At 31.1% G+C, this 19,097-nt stretch overlaps 2 protein-coding genes across 3 annotated transcripts in view; one reads left to right on the top strand and one right to left on the bottom strand.

Annotated features, from left to right (window-relative positions):
- The window catches only part of LOC122499272 (aquaporin-like), a 240,862-nt gene that overhangs the window by 176,570 nt on the left and 45,195 nt on the right, over positions 1-19,097 (bottom strand). The window lies entirely within an intron of this gene.
- LOC122499262 (ankyrin repeat domain-containing protein 50-like) overlaps positions 1-19,097 on the top strand; it is a 77,900-nt gene that overhangs the window by 14,396 nt on the left and 44,407 nt on the right. For both annotated transcript variants that reach the window (XM_043607502.1, XM_043607501.1), the window contains exon 2: positions 5,915-5,952. The gene's annotated coding sequence lies outside the window, so the exon portion shown is untranslated. The remainder of the gene's footprint in view (positions 1-5,914; positions 5,953-19,097) is intronic.

Genomic DNA, 19,097 nt, shown 5'->3' with positions numbered 1-19,097 from the left:
AATTCTCGAACCCATTTTCACAAAAGGCAACATATCACTAAAATCGTCAACAAGGAGTTTGTATATAAAACTTTCCATTTCTAAAACGGTTTCTTCTTTGGCCGCATCATACTTTCAAAGTTGCGGGCAAAATTTTAATCTTTTGATTTTAATTTTTTGATTTTAATTTTTTGATTACTGATTTGAATACTTTTTGTTTTGGATAATATTTAATCACAAGGATCACAAGGATCACAAGTCTCCGCAATTACAGAATATCGCATCTGTAAATTCGAATTGGTGACTATTTGGCATTCAATTACCAAAGTCAAACCCGGCGAAAAGAACAGAGTGAATTAATTGTGACCCGAGCAATATTGGAATACTGTGTGTAGATGGGGTGTGTATGTAGAGTGCATTAGTCTGAAGGAATTCTTTTAATCTGGAGTTTCTTGATCTTGCTCCAAATTGAATCCTCTACCCCCTTATCTTTCGGTGCAGTACCAAATCGGTTGCCTAGGAACTTGCGCCCGGATGAGCAAAATACTCGTTCCAGAAACTTGTTACGGCATTCTTCTCGGAAGTGCTTCTGCATGACCGAATGAATGAATGAATGAGTAATGTCTGCCATGAATTAAACATGCAGACGCGTGCGCGCCATCGGAGTTACTGTACAGCGATTTTAGACTCTTCATTCTTTGAACCAACACTTTATAAGGTCTCAAGGTATGTCCGGTTCAAAATTAATCCTCACACTGGGAGATCCACTTGACGAATATCGCAGAAACATTCCTAATATTCCTTATATCAAGTGCAACTGAAATCCACACTTAAATTTAAAATTGAAACTAAAATCAAAATTAAAATTAAAATCACAATTAGAATTAAAATTAAAGTTAAAATTAAAATTAAAATTAAAATTGAAATTGAAATTCCCCTTCGCAGAAGGTAAAAAAGAATACAATTGCCGATTTCTAATTTATGGCGCAGCGGAATCTCTCCCTGATTTGCATATGGGCTTAATTTCTCGTAAGCCATTGAGAATTTCAATATGCGGGACAACCAATCCCTAAATACTTTAATCCCGAGTCTTGTTTACGTCAATTTGTTGCTTTTCACGCTCATTTTAATCTTCAATCGTTACATGGCCCAATAAAAGGATTTATTTCCAATGTATTCCAGTATTATAAAAAATAAAATAAATGCACCGTGCAATTTTACGCGCAGCATTTTTCTACTGAATGCACTGTAAATATTTTAAATTATAAACTATTTTTTTTATAAAGAAACAAATTTTATAAAGAATATATATATATATATATATATATATATATATATATATATATATATATATATATATATTCAAAAGGTTGAATTTGTAAAAAGGTAAATACCTTTTTTTGGTTATTCTTTTGCATACGAAATTTCCACTTTGGGGGAAAATAGTTTTAAAAAACAAAATCTAAATTCGACAATTCGTGAATATATTAAGTGTGCACCGATGAAATATATATATTTTATATGAAGTGTATAATGTTTGTGTTTTACTGAAACGACCGCTTAAAATACAATTTATTTTGCAACACGCGCGCGTATATATTCAAATGTTTGCCTTATATTTCGAAAGTTGAAAAGACCTCTCTGTTGAATATTACACTGAGTTTTACAAACATGGGGTTTCATTTAGAAGACTAAAAGGTTCTTTTCTAAGGGGTTCTTGATATATTTAGCAGCAGTTGAGGCTCTGCTCTCTCGCTTCAAGTTTTATTAGCCCACAGGGGGATCAATGAAAAACTTCTTGACGTCTCTTGTGTGAATTATTGGAACATCTTTTTCCTCGATTCGCGCCTCAGTTACACGAGCTACATTTATATCATTCTCTCCCCTCCCATATATGTACTTATAATTTTTTATGTTTATTCGCACACGCGCCATCGATAATGCCATGGAAAAATTATTCTCTTTACCAACGTTTCACTAACATTTCACTGTAAGTGCTCCAGCTCTTACAGTGAAATGTTAGTGAAACGTTGGTATGTTTATTAACTAAAGATTTTTATTATTATTTATTATTATTAAACAGTAATAATTTTCAAAATAAAAGCTGTATTTTATAATATAATGAAGTGTATCGCAAAGGGCACTACTTCTAATATAAATCATTTTCCTCACACTCTGTTCTTTTTATGGCGCGATAAAATATGGTGCAAGTGAAATAGGCGGAATAAAATACACAGCAAAAGTGATAAAAGATTGCACTTTTGGAATTCGCAGACCTACGCTCGTACCCGTTACGCGTGTGGATAATGACGTATGTTTTATTTGAGAGGCGTCAAGGTTAATCCTGAAAACGTTATTTTAAATAAGATTTCCTCATTTCCCGTCTGCCACTGCGATTACAGACAATTATATATACGTTTAATGTTGAGAAATTCTCAACTACTGTCATAAGGATATGTCGTTGTCCTTAACACTCTTGTCTATGTGATGTGGCGCCCGCCTTCTCCCATACATTATATGTTTATTAATAAACAATCGAACCTTGAACACTCGATTAAATCTCGGGATATATAATTTTCCCAATAAAAGTTCCGCTGCAATGGAACATTGGATCGATTCGTGAGCACTTCAAGCCATTCCCTGATTATTTACAATATTACAAGTATCAAAATTGTAAACAAAGTCGAAAAATCTAAAGAATGTTTCCCTAACGGATTATACTGGAATGATGCTAAAATTCCATAGAACTGAATTAAATAATTATCATATATACTCATCAAGTGTATTTAATAATTATGAAAAGTTCCTTGTTTGTTAAACTTCTTTTATATGCAAAATAGAAATGAACTCTAACCTCAGAGCCGGTGCTCCAAAAATAGATTATGTATTTGTAATTAAAAATAGCATAATCGTTTTGCTTTTCAAATAACGCACTGCAGCAAGATCATCTTTTAATTGCTAGTGTTCAACAATAGCGATTCACAAAGGCAACAGTAGACAGTTGTATATCCAACACAGAGTTAATTATCGCGTGCAAGTATTGTATTTCTGCATAAAGAGCCTATTAACATAATTATGTTGAAAAATAATATTGTGACAAACTTTCGCACTCCTAATTCTCATAACCCAGAAAACTAATTTAGATGAGATAACCCATTCACAAATTTTGAGAAGACTAAGATCTATTTTACTATTTGTAGTCATTAATCGATGTTCAAATTATCGATGACAGTTTTCCAATCAGCGCTCTTGATAAATAAAATGATTCTGAATTGTTGTTATAATTTCACACTGTCACCTGCTTAAAGTTTGGGACACAATTGCCCGCAATCAATTGTATGTGTGCGCTTCGCGACAATGACGAAGCGTTGACATTACAAGCGCACTACGTCTCGTATCGCTTTCATCCAGAATTGTCAGGGAAATTGTGGTATCATCATCATCATCATCATGGGAACATGTTGCACGCACATGTGACGTACACCAACCCCAAAGTCTAATGATCGGATGTGCGTGTGTAAGTAATTCACGCACATTATATACAGCGCACATATTCGCGACATTCAAGAGCCCGAGACATCCGGTGCAATACCCTCTTGAAACATATAATGGTCCGCTGGCGTACTTATCTTTTTACAATGGTCGAAGGTTACACCAACTGCGTGTTTTTCAAATTCGCCAACATGGCCAACGTTTTATTAATAGTGTTACCGAAACGTTTTCTATTTCTTCCTTTTTTCCCACAGAAGTTCCTGCTTTTTATTTATAACACTTGTGCCGGAGAAAATACTTGTGTTTTTCGAGCTTGTTCGAATTTCCAACGTACCGTACGCGAAACATTTAATATCATTTAAACTTTTTCGCAAAAGGAAAGTCTTTTAAAAGAAGAGTTCTATTGTCTTCTTAATCATTAGAATATTTCAGTCCTAATATACGATCCTCGAAAAGGACTCTAAATAGCCATTAGAAACAGGCGCGACCGTGTCGATGAATTAACGCGATAATTAAGGTCGGCAATTAAAATAATAAATCAGTCTAATTACAACCATAGTTTTCGCACATATATCGGAACAGGACTGTTTTCAGCAGGCTGGTATACGCCGGCCGTTGCATTTTGCGAATAAAATCGATTTCCAACCTATCGATTCTCGCGAAAGAATGAAACAAGAGGAAGAGGCAGAATTCAACACTGTTATAATTGGCCCCTACGCTTGCTTTTTTATAAACGCACTTACAATATGCAATTAGCGTCGTCGGCAACTCGATCCACCAAGATATTATTTCATGCCTGCGAAATAATACTCATCTTGTTAGGCTGAATGACGCATGATTCTCACTTCTTATATTACACTCGCATCTACAACTGTCTAGTGTCATCTTTCATTATTTTTTTTTCTCTAGCTAAAATGATGCAGCATTCATTTCACTTTGTTTCAACAAGACCACTAACAACACTATTATTCCAACTATCGCCAATAATAATGTTTGAAAATGTTTTATAAAGACATTAATGCAGCATTCATTTCACTTTGTTGCAACAATACTATCGACAATTAATGTCTTTATAAAACATTTGAAAATGTTAATTTTCAAATGTTTTATAAAGACATTATTCTTAATAAAAATTTTCACAACAGAAGCTAAATTAAAAAGAATTTCATTTGAAAAATTATTGCAAATAAAGTACGCATTTTACTTGCGGGGACTTTTTTTTTGAAAATAAAAATAATTTTATCGTTGAATGCTTTTAAAGATCTCTATATTTCGAAAAGAACGTGAAAGCATTTGTAATGGTACTTTTATGCATGTCGTTTGGCTCGAGGAAACATGCGAAAAGTGCCTGAGGTGCGTAAAGCACTGACGAATCTCTCTCTTTCTCTCTCGCATGGTTTCGCGTTTATATATAAGGGTAAAGTTTAAATCGTGAATTAAGGTAAATTTATGCTCTCGAAAACCCCCTCCGAAGTCTGCGCGCAGATTCACGAAATTTACTCTTCACATTGTAATATAATAATGACGAAGTGACACCATATTTACGTCGTCGCTAAACCTTTTGATCCTAAAAGATATTTATTTCTGACATCTTGGATTTGTGACTGTATCATGTTACGATAAATCACTCTTACACATGTGTGATCTATCAAAATATTTACGATTTATTTCATTAAATTTCATTAACGTCGAAATCAAATTAGTAAAAAAATATTGTTAATAATAATTCTTCGGTACGAAATTATGCATTAAATACCGAACGAAAGTTTCGAGTTAAATCCTCCACATCTAATTCATGATAAATTTACATTGAATAGAATAAGTTACATTACATGTTTTTAATCCTTTAGGATCATGTTGGTTATTTGAATACTTGAACTCGTGTGATTAAACACGTTTAGATGAATTTAGCTATGCAACTAGAACCTCAAACATCGAGTTTGCAAACTTTTAATCTAAAATACACTTGATCTACAATCAGAGATTCATTTCCCGAAGACGGATGCTCGAGATTCTATCATCTAAATTCTAACGGAAAATGGAAAGAGATTATTCAAATCTTTGCACTTTTACCAAAATAATTAGATGTTAATATTGTATGATGAACGTAGATTATAAATATAATCAATTCTAATTAATATTTTATTTAACAATAACACTTGTACCAATACTTAGAGAAAGCAGATTTCAATTAAATTCTGACATTCCAATCCCATCCACTCGAGAAAACAATTATTGTCGAATGCACAGATCGATTGTTATTCCTTTGCATCCTGGAAATTGTTCTAAAGCAGAATTTAGCTGAATAAATATAATCACGAAAGAAGTGTAATCTTTATTCTTGATTTTGGGGTAAAAACTCCCTGCAAGTAATTTTCTTCTTTTTTGATGCAGAGAAACGAGTTTTTTGTCATATTCAAATTGTCTTGTTTTTTGTTTTCAGAAACACATGGGAATTAGATCGCCACGCAGCATCTACTGGTAAGTGTTATGGTTTTATTTTTTTTTTCTAATGGCAAATTTAGAGGACAATAATAAATGTAGAAAGATTTGATACTTTTCTTAATATAATTTTTAATATACATTTTTTTAATTTTAAGTTAACACAAATTTTTTTTCTAAATTATGAGGGAAAAAACGTGAAAAAACTACATTATTCAAATTAAACAAATTGAACTTAGTGACTTATCTTTACTTTTCACCAGAGTGGAAGTAAAAGAGAGGAGAGGCGATGGAGGTCCAAGAACATGAACATCTAAAATTCATGGCACGAACCTTTAACCTTCACGCCACTTTACACAAGGAACTGCGCTTCTGTCATATGAACAGACTCTATGTGTTTGAGAAAAAAACCAATATGAACCTTATTTTTTCTCTTCACCAAAAAAAAATAAAAAAAAAAACAGAGAGAAAATTCACTCTAAACTAAAAGTTTCCCCTTTCAGAAATTTGTTTGGAAGAATTCGTCCATTTTGACACGAATCAAATAAAAAAAAACTTTTTATTTACATTGTTTGCTTTCTAAATAAAGTAACACACTGAAGAAAAAGTGTTGATTTATTTTTAAAACAAAAGGAAGATGAAGAGAAAGTTTTTTTTCGAAAAAAGTAACAAGATTTTTTTCTCTCTCTTTATATATATATAGAAAATCGAAGATCCTATAAATTCAGAATGCAACAGCATACTGAAGAAAGAGACAAGCAAACGAGTTGTAGGTTAGGTTCATGTTTTCTTCATTAAAAAGCTGCTTTGAGTCAGGGAAAATCAAAAACAGGTTTTGGGATATTTCGATAAGATTTAAATGGTTTATTAATAGTTATGTTCAATTTTTATACCGAAAAAGAGAATCAGTCGATTCTCTTTTTGTATTTTCGGTATAAAAATTAAACATAACCTAAAACTTTCTGCTTCTAAAGTTCCGAGTAGAACTAAGTTTCAACTAAGTACACGCAGAGAAATGGTTTTTGAAAACCAAGTTAAAAACGCTATTTCACATAGTAAAATATCGAATCGTTATGAGATATAATTAAAAAAACTACCAGTTCTAATATTAAGTACTATTTCATGATTAATAGTGCTATTTGTACATAGTAGAAATTACCATTTTTTAAAAATGGTATCTTGAATTATTTTACATAGTTTTTTTAACTATGACGCGTTAGATGTTTTGCAAAGTGTGTAGTTATTTCAGTTAATGCTTTAAAGTATCTTTTACTAAAGTATACAAAGTATGGAATATTATTTTAAATACATCAAATACAATTTAAGAAAAGGAGAAAATATTATTTACAATACGGCAATTATGATGCTAGTCAGTCAAAATAGTATCTTACATAACGAAAACTCTCCATTAAAAAGTGTTTTATAACATTAATGCATATTATTTTATGCCATTAGAAATAACTAAAAATGTGTATTTATAATAGCAGTAAGTTCTACTTGTTGTAGGAGTTTATACTATTTCACATAGTAAAGAAATCAAGGAGAAAAATTGCTTCTTAACGTCTGAATATAATAGCTGCAAGACCCTTGCGCTATGAGTGGACCGTACTATTTCACATAGTAAAAGATCTTTTACTATGTGAAATAGTACGGTCCACTCATAGCGCATGGGTCTAAGACCTACTAAACCAAGTTAACGCACTGATTTAATGAATAACTGAAATTCTTTTTTTACATGGTGGACATTACCATTTTACACTGTGAAATTACATGTGTTCACAACACAGTACATTTTTTTTGTAATAGAAATGGCCATCAGCATCGTTTTTAGTTCTAAAAATAGACTTTCTGTATACCAACGTGTACTGTATACATTCAGTCGTCTCTGAAAACTCTAAACTTAAAGACGTTATTCGTAAAATTATTTTAAATTAAAATTTTTATTATTTAAATTTAATAAAACATGCATAAAAAATTAAAAAGTGAAATAAATGTTTGTTTGAGTGATTAAACTTTTCGCGAAAAAATCGTTATTTTAAGTACTTTTTGATTTATACATGAACATATATATAGTATAGTGTTGAATGTTGGCGTCATGACGCCAAAAATGTCCTGAAATACTAAAGGCGCTATCGAATTTAAGGTAAATATTTAAAAATTATTTTACTATTAAATTAGTTAATATTTAATTAATTAATTAAAGTTACACAAATTAACACTGCTTTCTGAACATGTAACTTGGAACTATTAGTATGTCTGTATACAGGATATTTGAATATTCTATATATATTTTATTTAATAAATGCTGACTTTATTTAATTTTACAGACGCTTAAGATGCAGTGCTTTTACACCTTTTGTCTACCATGATCACACCAATACAGATGAAGTACGGATCAACAAACGAAAAGCGAAAAACTAACCAAGGTGCAGCAGTTTAGTTTGGAAAAAGTTTATAAATGGTACAGTTAGTCATTTGAAAACATTGAATACATTGCTAAAAAGTGAATTTAATTTTTAAGATGACGTCAGTTTTTTCGTAAAAAAATGAGCAATTTGAAATTGTGTAATTATAAGCGCAAGACTACAAATTGAAACCATTATAATTAAGTGTATTCATTATTTTAAACTTTTGCTGTGTATATATTTATTTTAGATTAATAAAAATTATTATTGATGATTTAAATTAAAAATTTTACTTTTAATTTATTAAAACTTTTGTTTCTAGCAATTTCAGTTATTCCACAAAATTACAATCCTTATTTAAAATAGTTAAAATTTCCATGAATTAGTGAAATTTGACTGAGAATCAGTGACTCTATTCTCGCGATTTGAATCAGTGAAATTTCACTGAAGATCAGTTAAAAATGATTGAAATTTCAGTCATTTTTCACTGATTGGCCAATTAAAAAATATCTGAAATTTTCAATATGTGTGACATAAATTTTCAGTAGTTTTTTAATTGTCGAATCAGTAGAAAATGACTGAAATTTCAGTTATTTTTAACGGATTTTCAGTGAAATTCGACTGAATTGTCTGAAGACAATTTTACATTATGTTCAAAGTCATTTAGCACTAGCGTCGTGCACTATTAAAATAGTGGAGTTTACCATGTGGTTCATCGAGCAGTCATTCATTTAAAATAGTGGAGATTACCATGAGGCATAGCGCGCTAGTCTTTCTCTCATAGTGGAGTTTACCATGATGCATAGCGCGCTAGCCTTTCTCTCATAGTAGGTTCAAGTATTTGGAATTGTTATATTTTCTAGGCAGAAAAGTTACCTTTACTATTTAACCAAGTTCCAAAAAATATTTACATAGTTGGAACTAATATAATTAATAATATCAAATACTTTGATACCATAGTACAAAATACTCAATAAAATATTACACTTTACGATTAACTCGATGTGTCACGAAAATACTATGTGAAATAGTTTCAGCTTCTATTTTTAATAGTAATTTTAACTGAAAATTTTTCTCCGTGTAGAATAATTTAGTGTAAATTTTAACGAATGTTGCTTTAATTTTATAAGTAAAATCACAGAATCTCCCCCAGCATGATGCGTATACGGGCGTTAAAATTGAGTGGTTAAATTTTCAAGCTTTTAGAGAAGGTTGAGTTGTGGATGAATTTTCAAGAGATTAGATTAAATCGAGATAGCCACGTATCTCTTTCCCCTTATAGGAAGGAGGAGGAATATTACCGTAAATCGAATTATTGATATATACCAGGAGAGAGAGAGAGAGAGAGAGCGAGCGAAGACCAATTTTCGTTGACGTTCAATATTGTGGGTGGTTAGATGCTTCCATCTTGCTTCTTATTACGCAAATTAGCCTGATATTGCGTTTGAATTCCTCTATCACGAGTAAAAGATTGTCTCGAACGACCCATTCGAAGCCCAAGGCTTTAACAGACGATTTCCTCCGAAATCTCCATAATGTCAAGTGTTTCTGTCCACGTTTCACGCAAAATCGTTTTCTGCCGTGTGGTTATCAAAATTCACGAGATGGACCTGCCGTTCAATCACAACCAGATATCGGAAAAATAAAGGCGCCAATAAGCTATTACTTTTTATCGAATTTACCACCAAATAACGTATGTATTACTTTATAAATATAAATATTGTAAAAGCATCCTTGGATATTTTCTCAAGTATAATGAAACTTGTATCTTGAATGATAAGATATTCTTCTTTATATTTTATGCTATTTTTATTCATTATTTTTACTGTCTTTGTATTCTTGGTAATGTGTCTTTGCCATTTATGCTCGTCTCTACTATTTATACTTTATTTTTATACTCGCTTTGTACAATTTTAAAGATATGTGTGCTTTTATTACTTCTTCTTTAAATTTTTTGCTTCAACTACATTAGCAGGGTTGCCACGCAACCTGGAAAACCTGGAAATGTCAGGGAATTTTAAAAGCCTCGAAAAGTCAAGAAATTTGGATCGGAATTCCTTCCTTTTTATAGTAAAAAGAGAAAAAGTGTGACAACCCTGAATTAGAGGTCAATCCTTAATATGGAGATTAAACAAAACGCACCTAAAGTTTTTCCAGAAATGGGAGCTCCGTACACTTCCTGCTTCTCCTTTCTTCATCTCAATTTAAGTCTCAACCCAATTTAAAAACTTTCTTCATATTCATAAACTTATAAACAAATTTTAACAGTACTTGAAGATTGCTTATAATCCAACATTGACATTGAACCTAAATAGCGCTAATAGACACCGTCTTCGCTTTTTAAAGCCCAAGAAGAACAATCACCGGAACTCAACGAACGCTCCTTGTCTTTATGTCCGTCAACCGTGATGCTAATTATATGTACTATCTCTCATGTAATGACGAACAAAGGCGTTCATGCCTTGAATCCCATCTTTTTTTTCTAGGCTCAACTTTCTACAATCTACTCAAATTTCCCTGAAACTATAAAAGTCATTCCTTTAAAGTTACAGGATTTTCCAACCCTCTTGAATTTACCCTCACTTAAAGTATTCGGTCGCGCCCTGTCTTCTTTAAAACTTTCTGAACGCGTAATTTTCTTCGAAATGAAACTTCTTACAAGGGTAAATTCTTAAACTCAACTCATCTCTAAAAAGAAAAAAGATCAAACTATATGCTTGTAGTGCTTCTTTCAACTTTTTACTTCGTCTTAGATTATAAAAAAATATGTAAATTTTAATTTCCTTAGAAGTGCTCAAGGCATCTTAATTTGTAGATTTCAGATTTCTATTCACCATCTATAAACGTAAGCTTGATATTATGCAAATGGTGGCATTTCCTTCGTTAATTAAAGCTTCTTAGAAGGAGAGTTTAGATTCTGCATATAATTGTACATTCGGTGTTGGCAGATCTGTGAAAACCGCTTTGTTCCAGGGGGAGGAAAGGGGGTGGTTGGCACGCCTGTGGAAACAATGCCAGATGACAACAATACTAGAGTTTGCATTTTCCGCTCTCTGTGAACTCGACCGCGATAGGTACAACCCTTAATGCACCAGCTTCCACCTGTTACCAAGTTTTACGTTGAATCATCCTTCTCTACTCTATACTATAAACTTGTTTCTAAGCTCTGCTTTAATCGCAAGTTAGATTTGTCGGTTATCCTATCGTAAAGTGTCACTTCCGGTGTAACTACGTTATGCTGATGATATACGGCGTACTGCAGCTAACAAATGTGTGTATCTTTCAATGAATACAAGAATATTTCCTAGATGAGACAATATTTCATCCATTTCTTCATGTTTTACAATAATATTTTTATGAGTTATTGAATTTAAAACAGTTTGAATTTCAATGTTTTGAAGAAAAAGTCCAAATCGGTCAAGAAAAAGTTTGGAAATCAGGGAAAAAGAATTAAATTTTTGTGGCAACCTTGTATTTTCATCATTTCATTCAGATACAAATTCTTGTATAGAATTCTTCATAGAATAAATATTATTCGAATGAAAAAGTAATATTTAAAATCAAGATATCTCTTTTTCCTGGCGAATAAATATCGAACCCCTTTCTGCACACCTGCGCGAAGACCGATTCACTAATAATAAGAAGATAGAGAGCATTAGTGCGATGGTGCAACTGAGAGGATAATCTCTTGAATCCATCTATAAATTATATTAATGGTAATAGCGTTCGAATAAATAATCTACATTTGCATTTGCACCAAATATGTCGGATTATAAAATAGCTTTTGGTTTCATTTATTATAAATTCTGTCATTGTGAAAACGTACAGTCAAGTTAATAATTTGGGAAACAATCTCTCACCTCATTTCCTTTTTAATATAAATAAATAATCACGTTTATAAAATAATGTAAAATTTAAAGAAGATTGTTTATTTTTGAAACCTGTTTTAAAATCCATTAATGTAGGTATAAACAAGGTAAAGTTGTTTCTTATTTCATTTAATTATAGAAAAAAAAGGGAAAAATTCTTTTTGACAAATCACGTAAACGAGTTTTGTATTTCGAATTTATTCCAATTGATTTTTTAACAGCTTTCCTACAACCTACGCGGATTCCTGAGTGTACAGGAAATTATTATATCGGCACCATTCTGAATGCCAGGTTTAGCAGTATAGAAGGCGCTATTAGTGCTTGAGCCAACTGGTTGATCCTGTAAGTTTCACATTTGTGGCTGAAAAGTTAAGCGGATTAGGGACTCGGAAAAGGATTGCACTGTCGTATGCTCATAATTCCCGAATCAAATACACACACGTGTATATCTCCTTGAATATCTTCTATACAATCCAGTGGATTTTTTCTATCCCAGAATTTTTATTATAAAAAGAAAACGAAACCACAAACCTCATATTCTTAAACGAACTACCTTTCATGGTAGAAAGAAATAATCTTTCGGTTAATTTTTTAGCATGATAATAATTTCTTTTAGGGTCTTAAATTTTTCTTGAAACAAAAATGGGTTACTTCCTTAATAAAGAATTATAAAACTTTCCCATGAGAAAGTAATTTCAGAAAATCATTAAAAATTTGTTGCAGTTACTCGTGAATTTTTTAAGGTTACTGAGCTTGTAAAATTTTTTTTTTTATATGTTTACGAGTCATGCAAGTCTGCAATGATAAGTACATCTCTTTCATGTTCGCCCTCCAGCTTCTAAAAATGACCACTTCACCCAAGACCTGTCGTGTGCTTCATACCAAAAGCTAAAAAAAGCGACTACATTCTGAAAATCTACTTATTTGTCACGTCATTCGAAAATAAAACTTCTTTAATTGCTAATAAAGATAACAATTTTTCTTTTCATAGAGTCGAGTAGATTTTATTTAAACATTTAACACTTATTATGAATCTTATCTTCTAGAGTAACGATTGAATTATCTCTCTACGTAAATTAAGTTTCCTGAAAAGTGACTATGAGAGTAAACCAGTTTTTCTACTATCCGATACTGTCAGGACATCTTCACTGAATTTCTAATCATAAGAGAATAGTTTGTATTGTAGCTCAAAGCAAAAAAGAATCAAATGTTCCTTTTAAAATGCAGTTGTCTCAAGTGTTATTTTTTGTATTAAAATCAAGATTATCGATATAAATTTGCACCTTCATTGTTAGATTTATAATAAATTCGTCAAGTACAGGTAAGAGCAGCGCGTAATAATAAGGTCCTTCGTTATGTTAAGGAAAACTTAATAAGACTTCAAGGAATCTTAAGATGCTTTCGCATCTAAAAGTCGAGGAGACTGAAAATATTTTCTTTAGGGGTTCGAAAGAAGAAAAATTCACTTGATTCGATAAAGAAATTCCTTTGTGATAATTATTTCCCTAAATAACGTTCTATTAGTTTTCAATTTTTACTATGTACTTTAAAATTTTCAATAAAGTCTATTAGGAAATTTTAGATAAATTCGACTAGGGAATTTTAAATAAATTCGATTACTTTAAAAATATACCCATTTTTAGATGAAACAAAAAAGAATGCTTGTAACAGATGTAGAAGCTAAAACAAATGATTGTGTATGTGCACTAAGCTCTTTGCACACAGTTTTGTTTAAAAACTGTGAAAGATTAAAGAAACATCTGTTACAAAAACGTTTTGCAGAGAAAAATGCACATGCAATAGTCTCTCTTTGGTTTTAAAAAGTTTGATACTTTTTTTTTGTATATATAAAGCGTTGTTGTCAACCGGAGGAAAAGGGTTTCATTCTGAACGATAAGGCAAAGGGTGGTAAACGACCTGCAACTCGATGACGTCGGCAGACACATGTCGATAAGAGCAATCTAAAGCTCCATTCACACTGGAAAAAAAATCACCGTCAATAGCATTTATTTACTTTTTTGTTAGAGAGAAAAAGACCCCATTAAATGCAATCAAGTCTATAATAGGATTTTTTTTCACCCATTCTTAAAGTCTTCTGACAAACAAAATATTCTCTATACAAAATCTCTAGTGTACTCTAATGTACTCTAGTGTACATTATAAAACTTCTTCAAAAATTATTTTCATTATTTCGATTATTCATTTCTCGAATCTTCAACTAAAATTCTTCTTTAAGTCAATTTTATTTGTTAGGGAATGAGATCTAAATTAAATTTTCATGGCAATCATGATTTCCTTCTCTAAATTTTTACTCTAACAAAAAATCATAATAAATGTTACGATAAAAATTATTTTCAAATATCACGATATTAAAAAAATCTTTGCTTTTTCAACAACTTGAAATATCTCAACGAATTCAGATTTCTTTATATTGACAGGCGGAAATGCTATTTTCTCTTAAATTCTCGAATGTTCTTTGACACAAAAGATTCAAATGGATCGTAACATCGAAGCGGAAAATTCCCGAAAAACCTTATACTTTGACATGGTTAGAAAAAATTCCATTCTCCTTTGGAATCGAAGCTCGAATCGAAGAGACGAAAATTATCAAGTATGATATAGATAGAGAAAGTTTTATCCAAAATTGATAGTGGAAGTTATTAAATAAAACTAGTTTCGGATAAATACTCCCCAATTTCTCACAAGTCGCACAATTTAATGTCTCTCTAGAAAAAAAAAACTGTACAGTTTTTTTTTAGAGAGACAATTTTTTTAGAATGGAAAAAAAAGTTGACCCAGATATACATTCTCATAATTGATGCTCAGGAAGAAATCGCGATAAGAAAAAGAAAAATATCAGCCTCCAACGGGTCATACTTCCGGACCACGTTGAGAAGATAGGACATTTGCTCTCACTTCCGCTCTTTTTCTCTCTCTCTTTCAGAACTCACAGTCACAAATGTGCTTTGAGAATTCCATTTTTAACGGTGCACTACGACTGGAAAAACTTTTTCCAATACTTTCACGCCTAATGACTGAGATCATTTTGACAACGAGACAAGTACCTATGAACTCTGTGCAAGTACTTTACAGTACTGCTTCTATAACACTTCTGGAATTGTAAAATTTCAGGAACAAATTTCCTCTCCTAGACTTTTATCTTTCGCGTTATTTTTTCGGTCTTCCTTCCTTATTAATGCAGCTAGTCTGATTAAAATTTTGTTTTTATTTGCAAATGTAAAATCCATACCCATTATTTTTATCCCTACGCTTCTTTTTATTAATTTACTATTTTATTATTTTATTAATTTATTAATTTATTAATCTATTAACTTATTATTTTATTATTTTATTATTTTATTAACTTATTATTTTATTAATTTATTATTTTATTATTGTATTAAATTGCATTATTCCAGACAATTGGAATTGAATTTTCAATTTAACTTATAATGTGTAGTGTCAGGTGATTTAAGAAGACAGTTTTTCATTCTTTAATCTCCACTAATTTAAAAGTAATTTAAAAAAGAAACGCGACGTTTCTTAAGCTTCATCGCGTTTTCTATATCCAGGATAACAAGATTACAGCCGGATAACTCGGTTTATGGTATAACGAAAAAAAGTCAACGTATAACTTCCCCTTTTCGAAGAACGATTCAATTATATTCCTTGTCTCCCTCCTCCCCTTTAATGTAACTATATAGTTTTGTGTTCACCTACATCTTTTTTCTGCTAATTGGTGCTCAAGATCCTAAAGCTCCATTTTTTCTCAAGATTAAATCACGATATTGAATGCTTACGATCGACTGGCATTTATTGAATTTAGCGTCATTTAAAACGTGCTCCCACTCTGTAATTTAATAAATAACTTCAAAAATAAAGACTTAAAAACACACTCTCTAAAAGTGGAGACGAACTACGAGTATAAAAAATAAAATCGAAAATTCTAATTTATAACAGACAATATCGGAACATTTCTTCCCTACGCGAATTTTATCTCAAACGCGTTATGAGAATCCATTTTACGTATTTTCGCGAAAGAAAATGAAATTGCGTGCCTTTATTTACTCGTCTTCTTTATTTTTTTTTCGCAGAGAAATAATAAGAGTCGAGATTGCTCGTGTCATGCGAATTGTTGTATTTATTCAACAAGGAAACAAGTAATAAGAAGAAATTCTCATTTCAATAAACTGCTACAATAGAATTCTCTCCTGGCGGCAACATTTAGCACAAAGTATTTTATATTCCTTTATATTGTAAAAAATAATTGTGTAGCAACTCTTGTACCTTTTTCCATGATCTTTTAATTTTCTTCGCCCTATATATTCAAAATAATGAACTCTTTTTCTATAATACAAGTCTTTTTATATTAAAACCATTTAAAGAAAAGTCATTGAAGCGTAGCAGAAATTTTAATAATTAAACAAAAAAAATAATTAAAAATTTAAATGTCTGAAGATAATAATTAATCAGAAAAATAGAAAATTATTAAAACTTTCAAAGCTAAAAATATCTGAGAATAATTAATTGAATATTTTAATAATTAATCTAGAGACAATTAAAATATTTAAAGTTAAAAATAACCGAATTTAAAATTTTAGAGTGTAAAGTTTTTTTGGCTTTGAAGTTATATAGAAACATCAAACAAGTCATTAATAAATTTCTATTGGGGCTTTCTTGTATTTTTTATTTTATGCCTGAATGTTCGGATCTTCAAGTACCAATATACTACAATCTGCAACATCTTCTAGAAAGTACAAAAATGTCTCTTTTTGCCCCCACAATGCACTTTTTTCCCTTTACTTAGAATTGGTGTGGAATATTAGCACAGAAACTAGTAAAATTGTTCTTACATACTTCGCAACAGAAATCCTTGAATATGTAATTTGTAATTTGTAATTTGTAACAACACTTGGGAACGTTTATAAGAAACAGAAGAAGCTTTTTTCCCTGAGCGAAATCGTTCCTTATGCTTTCATAGTAAACGCGTGAAACATAAAAAGCTTTTGCAACGTTGTAGACCGCACGAAAAACGTTTAACGACGAAGAGTCATGCCAACACAAAATCCCTTACTGTTTGGAAAAATAAAAGAAATTTCCCTCGAAACAAGAAAATTACTGATTTTAAAAAATACACAAATGCTTCTTTATATGCAGGAAAAAAGAACTATTTGATTTCATATAGTAGGAATATCTAGGAATATCTCAGCCATTAAATTAAGTAATGCAAAGATTAATTTTAAGCATAGTTACAGCTGTTCACTCAGTTTCATTAAATTAAAACACTAAAAGCAGGTTGAAACTTGTGCAAGTTGGCACAAATCTGTCAGAATTTACGGAAAATGCTATTTACCATCAGGACGCACTTTACATGCGCATTTAGTTCAAATTCCCTGGGGTCTAAAAAAACTAAAAACCTATTAAAAAAGTAAGTACTAGTAATATTACCCTAATATTAGTAACATTTTAGTATTTTTTGCAATTTCTGTAGAGTATTCTAAATACTTTTTCTTTGAATTATATTTCCAATTTGGAGTTAATTGATAAAAAACTTGAATCCAAAAGGGTTGTATAATGATGTTTTTGAAATGTTTTTCTATGCGTTTGTCGCCCTCTGTTCATGTGGAATTCGTTGCAAAACTCTTAATCACATTTTCATTCAAGCAGGACGGCTTCGTGATTTCCAGGCAAATGAATGAATGAATGAATTTACGCGTCGTTGGGAGGTACAATGCACACCGAGTTGGAGCTGCAAAGTTCTTTCGTTATAATAATCTCCGACACCCTTCGATAAACCAAGCACATTCATATCTCGCTCAACTGTTTTTTTTTAATTGAAATTCACATATTCAAATTCATCATCAACAAATACTCTCTCGATTTAAATTAATCAGTAGTATCAGAGTATTCAAATAGCATAAATAATTAAACCTATTCTAAATATATATTGATCCTAGTAAAACAACGGAAGAATTCTATTCATACAACTCTGCTGAATGTTAAAACTAAAAATTTTGAACAAACAGCAATTGAGCAACAAAATTTTTTACATTTATGAGTTATGGAAAAATTTTTCATTTTAGATAAACGTTGGGCACTTGAACGTCCTGAACAATCTGTGTTATGAGTAGCATAATGTGCACAGTCTTTGTGTATCGTTCCGTAACCTTTAGCTCGTTCGCCCCGTATAATACATAATGTTGCATATAATGCCTTTATGGTTACATGTCTTTTAACCAGAACACCAACGCAACGTTTATTATAAGCCTGACCCCAGTGAAGTGATTATAAAAAGAGCTTTAATAAAAAGAGAAATCTTTTCAAACCTCGCGATTCAATTATAAATATGTTGAATTTTATGATGAACCCTATGTTGAACACTGAATTCAAATATGTCTTTTCGGTTGACATATGTTTAGATCAAACTGTTTCTTCACTACACTAATTTTACGCCCCCCTGCCCTTCATTCATAAATTTTGAAAGGAAACTACAGAATATTCATTTCTATAAACGTATATTTTTTTCTATAAATGGATATTTTTTTTCTATAAATGTAAAATACAAAATTCTTTTTTCAATCCACACTTTGAAAAACTTGATCTTCTCCATCCGAGAATATATCATAAATAACAATGTCATAAAACTTGCGTACACACCAAAAGTCAGAGTTACTATACACATACATGACTTAAGAGACAGACTCTTATAACTTTTAAAGGAGATCTCAAAGCTCCAATAACATTTTTATTCCTGCATTTTGCGACCTTCTTAGGGCAGTTTACATTTTGTTACTTTTATACTTTATGTCATACTTTTTACTGCTTTCCCAACGAAGTAATAGGTATTATTATTGATCGAGATATATTTTTGCAACGCTTTATATATTTTCTTCATATAGAGAAAAATGAA

The sequence above is a fragment of the Leptopilina heterotoma genome, unplaced genomic scaffold, assembly GCF_015476425.1.
Source record: "Leptopilina heterotoma isolate Lh14 unplaced genomic scaffold, ASM1547642v1 Lhet_166, whole genome shotgun sequence".
Classification (NCBI taxonomy): Eukaryota; Metazoa; Arthropoda; class Insecta; order Hymenoptera; family Figitidae; genus Leptopilina; species Leptopilina heterotoma.
This window is presented reverse-complemented; position numbering and strand designations above follow the sequence as displayed.